Source organism: Anarhichas minor, unplaced genomic scaffold, assembly GCF_050575085.1.
Source record: "Anarhichas minor isolate MPS153535 unplaced genomic scaffold, ASM5057508v1 ptg000024l, whole genome shotgun sequence".
NCBI lineage: Eukaryota > Metazoa > Chordata > Actinopteri > Perciformes > Anarhichadidae > Anarhichas > Anarhichas minor.
Window position 1 is genome coordinate 10400224 of NW_027466470.1, and position 13294 is coordinate 10413517.

Here is a 13294-nt window from a genome sequence, read left to right on the forward strand (position 1 = left end):
GTTGTAAGTAAAATGAGCCAAATCTGATTTTTTTTTCTCTCAAATGTAACTAAGACACTAGTGTGGGTAGAAAAAAACAATTTAAATTCTGACCGATTACAGAGTTTCTAGTCCTTAATAAACAGTCTGAAATGAATTGTTGACGTTAATCTGCACTGCTGCTTGAGGACAGCTGTGATGAAGGTGTTCAGTGGAGCAACAGGGACATTTTAAACCACAGTTATTTGTTGCTTCAATGCAATCAAAACTCAAAACTTGGATAACCAGTGTTTAAACTCACACTGAAAACATATTGGGACTTTTTATTATTTTAAGAATATTTAAGTAAATGTGGCAGTAGATATTAAGTAAAGGGGGCAGACTGCTTCTCAAACCGATGCCAGGTTGGATGTTAATAATTCTCTGTGATGTCCCGTCTGCACGGACGTAATCTCTTCTATTGGCGATGAGAAAAGGTGAAATGCCAGCTTAATGATTTCTATCCACACACACTTACCAGAGCCTCAGAACCAGCCTGACAGATGGCATTTTAAGAAGTAGAACGTGCATACCACAATATGTGGCACTGGTACAAACATTAAAGAGCCTCAGCAATTTATCACATCTTCCATTGCAATTAGTTACAAAACATGTTCTATCATAATACTCTGCTAACGCTTCAATATACACTCATCAAATTGAAGCATCTCTAAGAAAAATAATATCTTTATGACACAAAAAGACTTTCAAACTTTGAATGCACCCGCCTCAAACGGAAAATAAGTTGAATTTGTTTTGTTCTTTGTGTTTAATGCAGGCGCACAGTAAATGTGTGTGTGTGGGTGGATGTGTGTGTGTGGATGTGGGCATCATTACTGTCTGTACAGGTGTGTGTGTGTGTGTGTGTGTGTGCACGTGTGCCTGGTCAATATGTAAGCTGCTCTTCCGGTCCCCTCTACCCAGAAAGAGTGAGTGATTGAGCAGAGTAACGACAGATAAGAGAGACAACGATACACACCGTACCCTGTGGCTCTGAGTGAGTGAGTGAGTGAGTGAGTGAGTGAGTGAGTGAGTGAGTGAGTGAGTGAGTGTGTGTGTGTGTGTGTGTGTGTGTGTGTGTGTGTGTATGTGTGTGCGAAGAGGCTAAAACAATAAGGATGGAAAATACAGCTAATCAACAAACGGAAACAAACCTTTACTACAAGAACATGAATGAAAATAGGATCATTATGACAATGATACACAGGCGCTATCAGTGGGAAGGATTTGTCTCTATGATGATTCATTTCTCAGCACTATGACTGTGCCGCTTGGTGTTAAACTGTGTGTGAACCCTGAACTTCTACGATAGGACTCTCACCATTTATGAGGTGAACTATGCATGCACTAAAGAATGCTTCTGGTATTTTCCAACGTGGGTGTTACTCTTATATTTGTGAGGATTGTTCATGCTAACATTGATACGAGCATGAGCCTCATGCAGCTTCTAAAAAATGTCAAACAATTGTCTTTGAGTCGGACCAGATGCTGTATTCATGCAGGTTTGTTTGAGTTAGTGTCGGGTTGGGAGATGATGATGAAGACCATGGGAAAATATAAACGTGTTAATAGTCAAATATTAATAATATAATGAACAGATATTCAATTCATTGGATTAACAAAAACTAAATAATGTCAGATATTTTATCAATGAACCTTTTTAGGGTTAGGGTTTATGGATAACGTTTAAAGAAACTTTGCTGTATCACGATATGTATTGATAGCATTGTATACAATTACCTAGAGCATGATAGAAGAGTATCTGTACTCCCACCATGTAGAGCTGGGGCTTGTTTTATATGAGACACCGTCTGCCAACAAAACTAACCCATGTTCACAACGGTCAGTGCTTTGGGAAGCCTCTGGCTGCGAGTTGCATTGCCTCAAGGTGATCTATTACAGGGTCACTTCATCAGGAAATCTGATGCTTTAACAACACGGGGAGCATACAATACACCCGGAAGTGACAGACAGCACGCCGGTCCTCAGGGGGGGGGCTGGTAATGCAATACCTGTGTATCTGTGCGGAGCAGCAGAAAAAGGGTTAAAGAGTAACGGAGGAAAGAAAAGAAGGGAAGATGAAAGGAGTGGAAGGCTAAAGAAGAAGTGAAAGCAACAGTGAGGCGTGTGACAACTGGTCTGCAGGTAGAGTGATTGAGGAGTCAGCAGACTGGAGCAGCAGGGGGGTGGGGGGGGGGGGGGGGGGGTGTATGATATGACAGCCGGATGTTAGCTCAGGGTTAAAATAACACTGTCCTCTCTCTCTCTCTCACACCCACACACACACACACACACCCTCAAATACACTTTGAATCCCAGAAGCTCCCTTTCCTCCGACTTCTCCTCTGTCAGCCCGGGCCCCTGAGGCCCTCCAAGTATTCAGAGACAATCTCCACAAAAAGCACACTCACTGGTCGCTGCTGCTATTCTGGGAGCTTCCTCTCCGAGGCCTTTTCCCTCCATCCTCATACTTCCTCTGTCTCTGTCTACCGTTCCACTGTCACTTTCTTTAGTCAAATCCAGAGTAACGAGTAACTCAAAGCCCTCTTTGCTTTTAAGGTCTTTTATACTGATCCCACAAATAGAGGACTCTGGCAAGAAGAAAGGAGGCGTGGCTTTTATGGTGGATAACATTAATGCACAAATTGAAGGAACTGACAGGATTGCGTACCGGAGTGGTAATTTTACCTTGAAAGATTTCATGTGAAAAAGTCTGTGCTCAAGTTTTTTCCGGTAAGTGAAGATCTAATGTGTTAGCGAAGGTACCAACAAGCAACAAGTGTGTGATAAGCATCTATATACAGGGCTGCCACTCCACCTGCTCCCATTATAGAGCCACATACAGACCAAAACACTGATGCTCTGTAAACAACCTGCCCGGCCCTGGCGGCAGCATTCGGTCCTTCGTGTGTCGTTTCACAAAACAAAAGCATATACAAAGTGTCAGTGAGGGCACCCACTCACACAAAGGCATGTTGGCACAATTCCTACAGACACACACACACACACACACACACACACACACACACACACACACACACACACACACACACACACACACACACACACACACACACACACACACACACACACACACACACACACACACACACACACACACACACACACACACACACACACACACACACACACAATTATCATTTCTCTTTGTGCTGAGGCTTGCAGACACCTGTCTGGGAGCGCCTGGCTGGCCGGCATCCTGTGCGTGGTGTGTTTGTGAGGTTTCTATCAAAGCCACCAGTGTGACTCTAACTTCCTCCTCCTCCAACTCATTAGCTAAGAACTGTTTTTTCAGTGACTGTGGTGCCCGTGTCTCAGAAATAGAAAATAAACACATCTGGGACATGACAGATCCTCTTTTGGAAACACAAACACAAGTCCGATAAAACAGGAAATGGTCAACCACATCCACCCAGGATATCATTAACACCTGCGATATGAAAATACTTTCTTTCCTCATCATCCTGCCATATCATCTTTAACTCGCACACGAAAAACCAACAGTGTGACCCAAGATGACATCATCCTCTGCATTTGCTCCTCTGCAAAGTGAATAGCTACCATTCAGACACACAGAGAGCTGGTCTGTGGACCTCGCCACTCTGAGCAAAGCACAGTCACTGTTTGGCATGATCTCATGTCTGCATAGCTCTCACACACATACACAGACACTGAGACAGAATAGCAAACCCAACTTGTGTGTGTGTGTGTGTTTAATAAACAGTGTACACTACGGCAAAAAACACGCACAGCAGACAGTCACACCCAGCTGCAGTGGATTCAGAAAACAGAATACAGCGCTATTGTCTGACAATCTTCTTACCTGCAATGTTTGAGCCGTTGAAACCAGGCTCTCTTTCCTGGTCCGAGTCCAGCAACCGCTCCAACACCGTAGATGCCCCTCTCAGGTTGATGACAGAAGGTCAACCACGTGCAGACGAGGCCCCCAGTCCATCGAGGTGAGATTTTGCCCAGCTACAAGTCCACGGCACTGCGACGATGGCACACGCTCACAAGATTTCATCCTCATCCATTGGTCAACACAAACCCACGAGTATGCTTCATGACTTGCCTGGACAAAAAAACAACAAAAGAAACAAAAAATGGTTACGTTGTTTGTCTGATGAGGTCGAAATATCATATTATTTCCTTCCATAAAGCGTCGCAGAGAGCTTGCCTCTTCACCTCTGCACAGGAAAAACAGCAGATCTGCAAGTAGACGACAACATGAGGCAGATAAACACCGACACAAGCAGCGAGTCTTTACCGTCCTGAGTGACTGAAAGTGAGCACCCATGGGTCATTTGTACACCCACGGAGAGACCTAATATTGTGATAAGAGAATGAGTCAGAGCCAGGGCCCCGGGGAGGTTTACAGGGTTTCAACAAAAAAGGGCTTGACTTCCCTGGAGGGCCCCCTGCAAACACACAGGCTAATAATCAGCACAGGAAACAAGACAGCAGCTCCTTGTAAAAAACTGAAAAGAAAAGATATATAATAAATAAAGATAACTCAACTATGGTATCGACAGTGGATCAATTGAAAGTAAAGTAAGGCAATATCCTGTTTGTCACTTTAGTGCACTGTAGACTCCCCCCATGCTAAACATGCTAAATATAAACATTAGATTTTGGTAGAAGACACATTAAATATTTTTTAAAAAAAACACCCACCTTAATGCCGTTATTATGTTTTAGTTCAACACACGTTTTTCCTTTCTTTCCATTTCAAGGCAGTTGAAACGTTACATGATGTTGAGATGAAGCGGAAGCCGACCATCTACCCACTCACACTTCAGACACATGACCAAACAGAGCGCTGGCAACACCTGAACTGACTAAACCACAGAGATGAGTCATCTTCTCACAACAACACCACCATAAAACTTAAAATGAATTTGGTATTTTGGATTAATCTAGAGTGCAATCACCTCGGAGCACAACTCAAGATCATACAGAATTCTTGATATAAATCCTGAAAAAGTTAAAAGAACATGAAACTCTATTTGACCGTCATCCGCTGAATAAATCATTTACAGCAGGCTACAACCGGAAGCAGCTTCCAATGCCTAATGTGAATTGACTTGACATTGTTCCAACCAGGTCTGGGGGCTGTGGTAGGAATGCCTGGAGGCCCTGAGCAGGAGAGGGCAGTATGAATGAATCAATGCAATTCACAGGGACACACAAGGACACGGTCCACCCACCACCTAGGGAAGTAGCTGACTGGAGCCTACAGTGTCAGAGGAGAAGCTCACAACAAGGAGAAACACCGAGCTATTCTTCCTCCCCGCAGACGCTCCACAAATGACCCCTTTGTCTGTGAGAAAGAAAGAAAAGAAAAAAAAAGCACTGTGTATGTAACTGTGCGCGGAGAAACGGGAGCATGCTGGACAGTAACACACACCCATCAGATACGAGCTCATACAGGCGTGTGAACTGTAAACAAATAAACAGACACTCCACAAATCTGGCAGCTTTTAAGTGACAAATAGCCACTTGGATGTCATTCATTTATCGACACATTGACGCATTAGTGGCTCAGGCAAAAAACAGTGAGCTGCATCTTTTTCTATCGACAACAATCTGTAACATGCCAGAGGGCGACATCATCACTCGACCCCAGCGGATTTCACATTTCTGTTACGCAACTCTGTCAGAGGGCAGGGCAGGGAGGACGAGAAGGTGGTTTAAGTCTGCGGCCCCCCCACCCTGGCACATAAAGCCACACAGACACCACCCAGTCCCGAGAGAGTCCAAGAAAGGCCCAAAATAAACTGCTCAAACACCGTCGAGCACGGAGGTCACTTGAAACACTACAAATGTACGAGAAAAGCAGCTTTCTTGCCGAACCGAGGTCAAATAAACAACAGCGACAGACTGAAATATCTCAACAACTGTTGGATGGATTATGAAATTGTGTACAGACATTCATGTTCCCCACAGGATGAACTGTAGCAACTTTGGTGCTCCCTTAACCTCTCATCTTGCAGGCCAACATTTAGACTGCAGACTATTCGACTTGTTTTATACATATTTCCATATTATCACTTCTAACACGTCTGTCCTCTTTCACTACAATATGACCAGTCAAAAATACCGGGCTCTTGGCTAAATTAGTGGTTGATCATCAGATTGAACACTGGTTGTGGTAGCTATACTTTCAAGTTGTTTCAAATTCATTTAATGTTAGTCACTGTCCACTGGAGATTGGTGTTCAAATGCCTTGCTTGTTGGCACCTCATCAGTATAGTGGCGAGAGAGAGAGACATGGCGAGAGTATTCCACTTTAAATGGTGACCTTGCAGTCAAGTAAACCTTTGCATATCACATGATGCAAATTCAGTCTGAAACAAAGCCAAATGTGTTCCCACAGTCCAACTGTATGAAACGTAGGATGAGGATACCAGTTTAGCATCAGATTTAACAAGACCATCTGTACATGTTATTACAAAAGCAATATTCAAACATAAAGCTCTTTATCCCGTCTCCTCTCGCTGTTTGTCTTTTTTTAATCAGCTTATAATTAATCACGATTCGTCAGGCTGAACAGAAAGCCTGCCCCTCCTGCCTTTTCCACTGCTGATTCATGCACTCCACTGTCAACAGAAAAGCTTTTCATTCATGCTGCCCCCCCCCACACACACACTGATGATGAAGTCAACATGGCACCACTCACCAAAATTGAATTGCATCACGTTTAGTTGACCAGGACCTCTTCAACCACTGACAATGGCCTTTGTCTTGGACTGTGCTGCATTTTGGACTTGTCTGCTAACCGTTAAATCCTTTTAATTCCAACAACAACTAATGACACCAGCTTAACCATCAAATTAAAACTTAACATACACTGCCGTTACCTTGCTTTGTTACAGTCAGATGTTATTATGTATGAGGGGTTTGCAAAGAAATGATGTTTTGTAGAAGGAGAACAAAAAGAGGAACAAAGGTTCAACCAGACTCATTGTTGAAAGGCCAGAAAGAGACAAAGATCTCCGCTGATCAACCGCTGAATAGAAATAGAGCAAATCAGTCATTGGAACAGGAAGCTTAGCATCAAAATGTGTGCATATTTAAATTAGGAACAGGTTCCGGTTGCAGTGTCACATGCACGATGATGCCTAGAACAAGGTCTGCAGGGGGCCCAAAGAAAAACAGCTTCCCAAAATATTTAGAGCCCAAATGCAAGCACGGGTTTGGTTCAATAATGATCGAGGGTCACTTGTGTTTTTCTGGACTGGACATGTAACAATGTGGGGAAATCTACTAAACGTATGTTTTAATAATTTAATTCTTCTTCTTTCATGGCCAAAACTATACATTTGGTGTACTCTGTGATATTCCTGAAGGAAAGAAGAAAAACATCCTCATAAAGGGTTTCTCCAAACTTAACAAGTGGCGGTGTATATAACTATATTCAACTCTGAATCTCTTTAGTGGCAGAACTTTTGTTTTGATGATGTTTCTATTGACACTGAATCCTCATACTCCCATGATCAGGTTGCTCTGGTAATAAGAGATGAACTAAGAGAGGCCGGGTCAACTGTATTCCCTCCAGAAGACAAAGCATAAAGCTGCAGCGAGGAAGACGAGCCGCTATGGAGGAGTGAAACACAATCTCCTCTCACCAACAGAGGAGACAGGACAGGAAAACCAGCACTCTCTATTTCGCTCACACCCACGCATCTATAGTACGTGTGAGTAACAAAGTAGACAGAGGAGGAGAATAAATCACAATGTAACATCTGTCTCCATTACAGTGTTCCGTTGACAATATTTTAAAGACATTACTGCAACTTTAAGCTTGATGGATTAGAGGGTAATTCACTTCACCAGTTAGTAGCAACTTTATCATAGTGAAGGAACATCTCAACAGTGGGGTTCGTTGATGGGGTTGTTTATGTTTTTTGGCACAGAAGAATAAGCATCATGGACACCAGCTGGAAGCAAAAACTTGAGAAATTGATGATTTTTGTACATGCTCTCAAATGAGTCCAACGAATCAAGTCTTCATATCATATTATTCACATTCTGCTCATAAAGCAGCACTGGGAAAACGTCCTGACATCTTCTCCCCAGCTGTCATTCCTAATGAAAGACTTGAACTTGCCGTATGAAATGCAGCTTGAATGCAGGAAGGTGGTGCAACACTCCTGCAAACTGTCACATCCTGTTGGGGAGTTGCCGCTGCCCACATTTGACACTATTCCTGTATTTCTAACCGCTCGCTGGGCATCAAGCCAGTGTTGACAGACAGCTTCCTCTCAATCCATCGAACATGTCCAATCACCTGTAGCCAGGTAACTGGTGAGTGTCACGGCTATATCCATTAACTAGATTGTTCACCTGTAGTGTTTCCCCTTGAGGTGATGCTCCTATCAAGATTAAGTTCAAGAAACCTGGTAGTTCCATGTTTTCCCCCAGAGACGCTTTAACAGTATCACAATACACAGCCTCTCTCTGACCACTAGATGACATCACAATATATCAGCTCACAGGAAGCTTGGAGAAAGCACCTCATCAGGAAACCACATTTGGTTTTCTCAACAATGGGCTTATTCCACAGAGCCCTCTACAATCCCTCACTGTACCACTGTGTATTTACGCGAGCACGCCCACCATCACCACGGACCAGCAGTGTGTCATATTCAGTCGAAGCGAGAGGTGACGAACTGGAGGTGATCCCGGTGATTAATTTACAAGCTCCAGCATGTGAAAAAGTGGAAGTAGGTATAGCCAAATCCAAGTGTGTGATGATGTGAAGGGTCAATGTAAGGGCAAGAGCTTTTGCCTCTTCATACAAATGTCAGCACAAATATTAGAAACCAAGACCAGACACCGTGGGTCACCAGCAGATTTGGACCTATTGGATCAGTTGAGACTCGTTATTGAACATGTTGTGTAACAACAGCCTTCGCATGGCACCGTTATACTGATTAGAAGATAGCTGTACTTCAAGAAGTGAATGAATTCACAACCAAATGTAACATGTCCACCACATGAAAGCTTCAACACAGTGGCAGGAACATCACATCCTACATATCTTCTAACATCATCTGCTGTCAAATAATCCGTCTTTGTCTAATCCCCAAAGAGTGCAACAGACTCGTGCATGCAAGGGCGGTGGAGATGGTTGGAGGGTGGGCATGTACACCAGTATCCATGGTAAAAAAATGCAAATATAGAGAGAATGGAGGCATTAGGGATAAAACATCTTCTGAATATCCTGCAAGAAATCAGCACGGTCTACTGTACGAGAGCGCCCTGGACTTCACCCTGTGGGACAGTGGGTCAATCTGGTTTTATAGTCAAACACTGGAACCCATTAAGGTTTATTGTACCAAAAAAATAAAAACAGTTATGTGCAAATGGCTTACATAAAGCCAAGCGTAAAACTATGAGCATTACTCATAGATCTACAGATAAGGAAAGTTATTACAGCTGGTAGTGTGTGTATGATATGATAGGTGCGTGTGTGTAGGCGTGTGTGACAGAGAGAGAGGAGCAGTGATAGAGAGAATTGTAGAGTGTTTCTCTAAGAGACTTCAAGCATGAAGATAAAACCCTTGTGGTTGTGTGTGTGTGTGTGTGTGTGTGTGTGTGTGTGTGTGTGTGTGTGTGTGTGTTTGGGGATTATTAGAGAGGATGGGCCGAGCTGAGGTGGTTAATCTACAGAGTAGGAGGAAGAAAGCTTTTATTCTGCTGCCCTCAGGCCTAGTATCTGACACCAGGTGTGTCAGGTTTGTGAGGGAGTGAAAGAAAGAGACAGAGAGAAGAAGAAGAAGAAGAAGAAGATAGAGAGATAACTCACAGCAAGTGAAAACAAGAAAAGCTCCTGCAACGCTTAACTGCATACGTTGTCTTTCTGACGTCCAATAAATGTCTTTACTTGCAGGTATTGTATTCCTCCGGGGTGATGTGATTTCTTGGATGAGAACTTTTTCATACTGCAGCTTCACAAAGTTTTATCACGTAAAAATACACTGGTTCAAACTCAAGGGTCAGAAGATGCATGCTGATCTAGAGACAGTAAGTGCAATCAGGCCTTCACTGGTCAAGTGTGCTAAATATTCACTATTGATATTTGTACGCATATTTTGAGTTAAACCATGTTGTAGAGGGGGAAGCAGGTTAAGTGTTTTGACATACAAGTATAATATATTTATATGTCAAAACATATACATTTATATATATGTATTTATATACTTAGTATATATATATACACATATAAAAGTCTTGTAGACTGAGTGATGATTTAAATTTTAAATCACCACTTTATTCATTCTCAGCAGACAACTTGCGAGTAGTACAAGTAGAATAGATAGTGTGAAACGCACAGGTGTTTGTAATATTAATGATTGCTCTGTTCTGACAGGAAGCAGCTGTGCTTTTCTTATTGTCACGTGTCAAGATGTTTCCAGTGAAAAAGGCCTAGTAATCAGAAGTCAGTGACGGCAGCTCTCACCTGTTGGCTCCTTCCCGCCATGCAGCCTCATAAACTAGCCAATCAGCTAACATGAAGTGTGCGGGCCGGCTCCGGAAAGTCAGGCGGGACTTCCGGCTAACATCAGGCACCCGCCGCGGTGTGACTGATTAAATATGGGCCAACTTCACGGCTTAAACCCGGTCCTGAGTGAGCAGTAGGTTACCGGTTAACGGCCCCATGTCGGCATGCTCCCTGCTGTCAGGTCCCTCTGCTCCGTTTCTGTTATGCTAATATTGTGGTTCACGCCCACCTCGCCTGATTAAAGTTAACGTTACTTGAACACATCACTTTTAATTAATTAATTTGGCTCCTCGTTTTTTTTCAGAATCGCTGTTAAAAAGGTCCAATTTAAAATAAGAAAGAAAAAAAGATGAATTTACCAAGTTTGTTTCATGATTTAGTTAAAATGGAGAACATGCAAATTAATTATTATTTTGGAGTTTAAAATAAAAATCGAATATTTTTTCCACATACAGTACAAATCCTAACACGTGCTGATCATACCGGTTATTAGTAGTCAGTATGCAAAATCAATATGGCTTACATCTAGGCAAGAAAATCACTACAGTGCAGAGCAATATATATGTTTATATATATATATAAATAGACATATGCATATATATATATATATTTATTTATTAGCATGTTCTATACTAGTTTGTTTTTTAATACTAACACTGAATAAAACATTGTTTGCTGTGTGATAACATTACATAAACAGCTTTCTAGTGAGCGCGCCTACCTGTCAATCTCAGCTCCTGTCAATCGCCGTCACCTCCTGTTCCGGTGTGTTTTGGCACTTCACAAACCGGCTACAAGTTCAAAAGCCCTGCCATCTGTAACGCTTTAAAAGTCCTCGGTCATGGCGTGAAGGAGACTGAATTAAGTTTGCACCAGTCCGTCGTGAACAGAAAACACAGTCGTGATTTCAGCACTGTGGCTGCTGGCGTCAGTTCTTTGCTGTCTTTGTACAACACAAAGATCGTCTGTGTGTCTGAAGATGGATCACTCCAGTAACGGGAAACAGACCGGCTCTGTTTTTATGCACTTGTTTCTGTCTGCAATGTAGTTAGTAAGTTAGAGGTTTTGTTTTATTATTAATTTGTGTACTGAATAAGACAGTTTAGGAAACATAATTTCTTACTTTCTTGCAAGAGTGAATAAGTGGCATTTCCAATTGCTAACACAGCATACATTTTGAATTATTCTTCATACATGTTTTCACAACTGGGCACTGCCTATTTATTCATTTATTAGCCTGCAAGTAAAAACTATAGTTTAAAGTGTGTGCAGTGTTGGTATTGTCATATATTTCTACTTGCCACATTAGAGGATTTCTTTGTGGATTTTGCATGTTGCTCTAGGGTTCATGTACATTTCCTCACTGGTGAAGCAGTTAGTAATTTACATATTTCCTGTTCATTGGTTTCTTCTCATTTAATGTCTGTGGTCTGCATTTCCTCCACCACTTCTTGATCTTTGCTGCAGCAGGAATCCGGAGCGAAGTGAAAGCTCTGTACTTCTCACATCTCTGGTGCACATTCATGCTGTCAGCCCACTCTTAAAGTAACATAACACACATTTGCAATATTGCTGCACTTTGTGGCTGCAACTTCCACACAAAAAGTTGTAAAATATATTCAGACATATTTCAAATCATGGTTAAGCAGTAGACAAAATTCGTAGTGTTATTAATGGTTCAAGTGAGGTACATGTGATGGGATTCTATGGTTAATTCACCTTTAAAAAAATAAAATTAAAAAAACATTTCAGTTTAGACAGGAAAATGTTTTGGACCCTCTAATGGTCACCGCCTATTTAAATGCATTCACTTCATGAACTACCACGCTTAGTTAAAAAGCTTTAAGTTGAATACAAACATATGGTTTACTTTGTCTCCATCATCTGGTCAATGGTGGTCACGAAAACGTTGTGGTAATAGTGTAGATTGTGCCAAATCCTTAATATGTTCTGCACGGGTTTGAAAGGAATTACTGATGAAAAAAAAACAATGAGGAACATTAAAGATCCCCTCTAGATGTGTTTTAAGACACAGAAATGCCCTGCTTTGAACAAAACATTGTGTTTCACTACCTACTTAATTAAGTTGCATCCACTCCTTCTTGATCTAAAAGTCCAGAGCCTATGTGTACTAAAATACTCTATCAAAAGCTTAACGGATACATGTCTCCTACTTCACTGAAGAGTCCATTCTCAGTGTACACAGCATGCTTCCTGCTTCTTCGTCACACTTTTGTAAGTTGCATACTGAACCACGACCGTCTTCCACGCTATTCGTGATCTCATAACTACGTACACACACGACTTTGATTTAAGAAGTCAAACTCTGCACATATATAAACCTGCAGAAATGACGTTTAAACATCCAGGTGAAGGAACAATAAGTAATCCCTCTCTCTCTCTCTCTGACACACGTAAACCAAAACCAACGTAATGCAGACGGCTGTCAAAAAAAAGAATGTGGAAGAAATAGTTCAGAATTGTGTTTCGCACTGATCATCTCTTATTCATTGTAAGTAGAACTACATGACAGTTTACAGCTCATGCCAAGAGACTGTTTCAGAATGTGTGGATATTCAGAAATCAATCTCTAAATGAGCATTGTAACATTTCATTCAGCTGGTTTTACAAAAAGAACTAAAGTTAAGATCTAGTGACACATTGTAATTTATAGCTTTATACAAGTCAAGAAATGTAAATAAACTCTGTAGATAATCTGGACTAATGATCATACCACGACTCAACAGC

The 13294-nt window shown here is 41.9% G+C and overlaps 1 protein-coding gene across 13 annotated transcripts in view; it reads right to left on the bottom strand.

The window, feature by feature from the left end:
• The window catches only part of LOC142956663 (activated CDC42 kinase 1-like), a 48882-nt gene extending 35728 nt beyond the window's left edge, over positions 1-13154 (bottom strand). For 7 of the 13 annotated variants that reach the window (XM_076098360.1, XM_076098362.1, XM_076098359.1 and 4 more), the window contains exons 1-4: positions 6719-13154; positions 5247-5359; positions 4217-4248; positions 3863-4111 (exon numbers count right to left, since the gene is read on the bottom strand). The gene's annotated coding sequence lies outside the window, so the exon portion shown is untranslated. The remainder of the gene's footprint in view (positions 1-3862; positions 4112-4216; positions 4249-5246; positions 5360-6718) is intronic. The other 6 variants (XM_076098355.1, XM_076098356.1, XM_076098353.1 and 3 more) reach the window with 6 other exon arrangements.
• Positions 13155-13294: the final 140 nt, after the last annotated feature.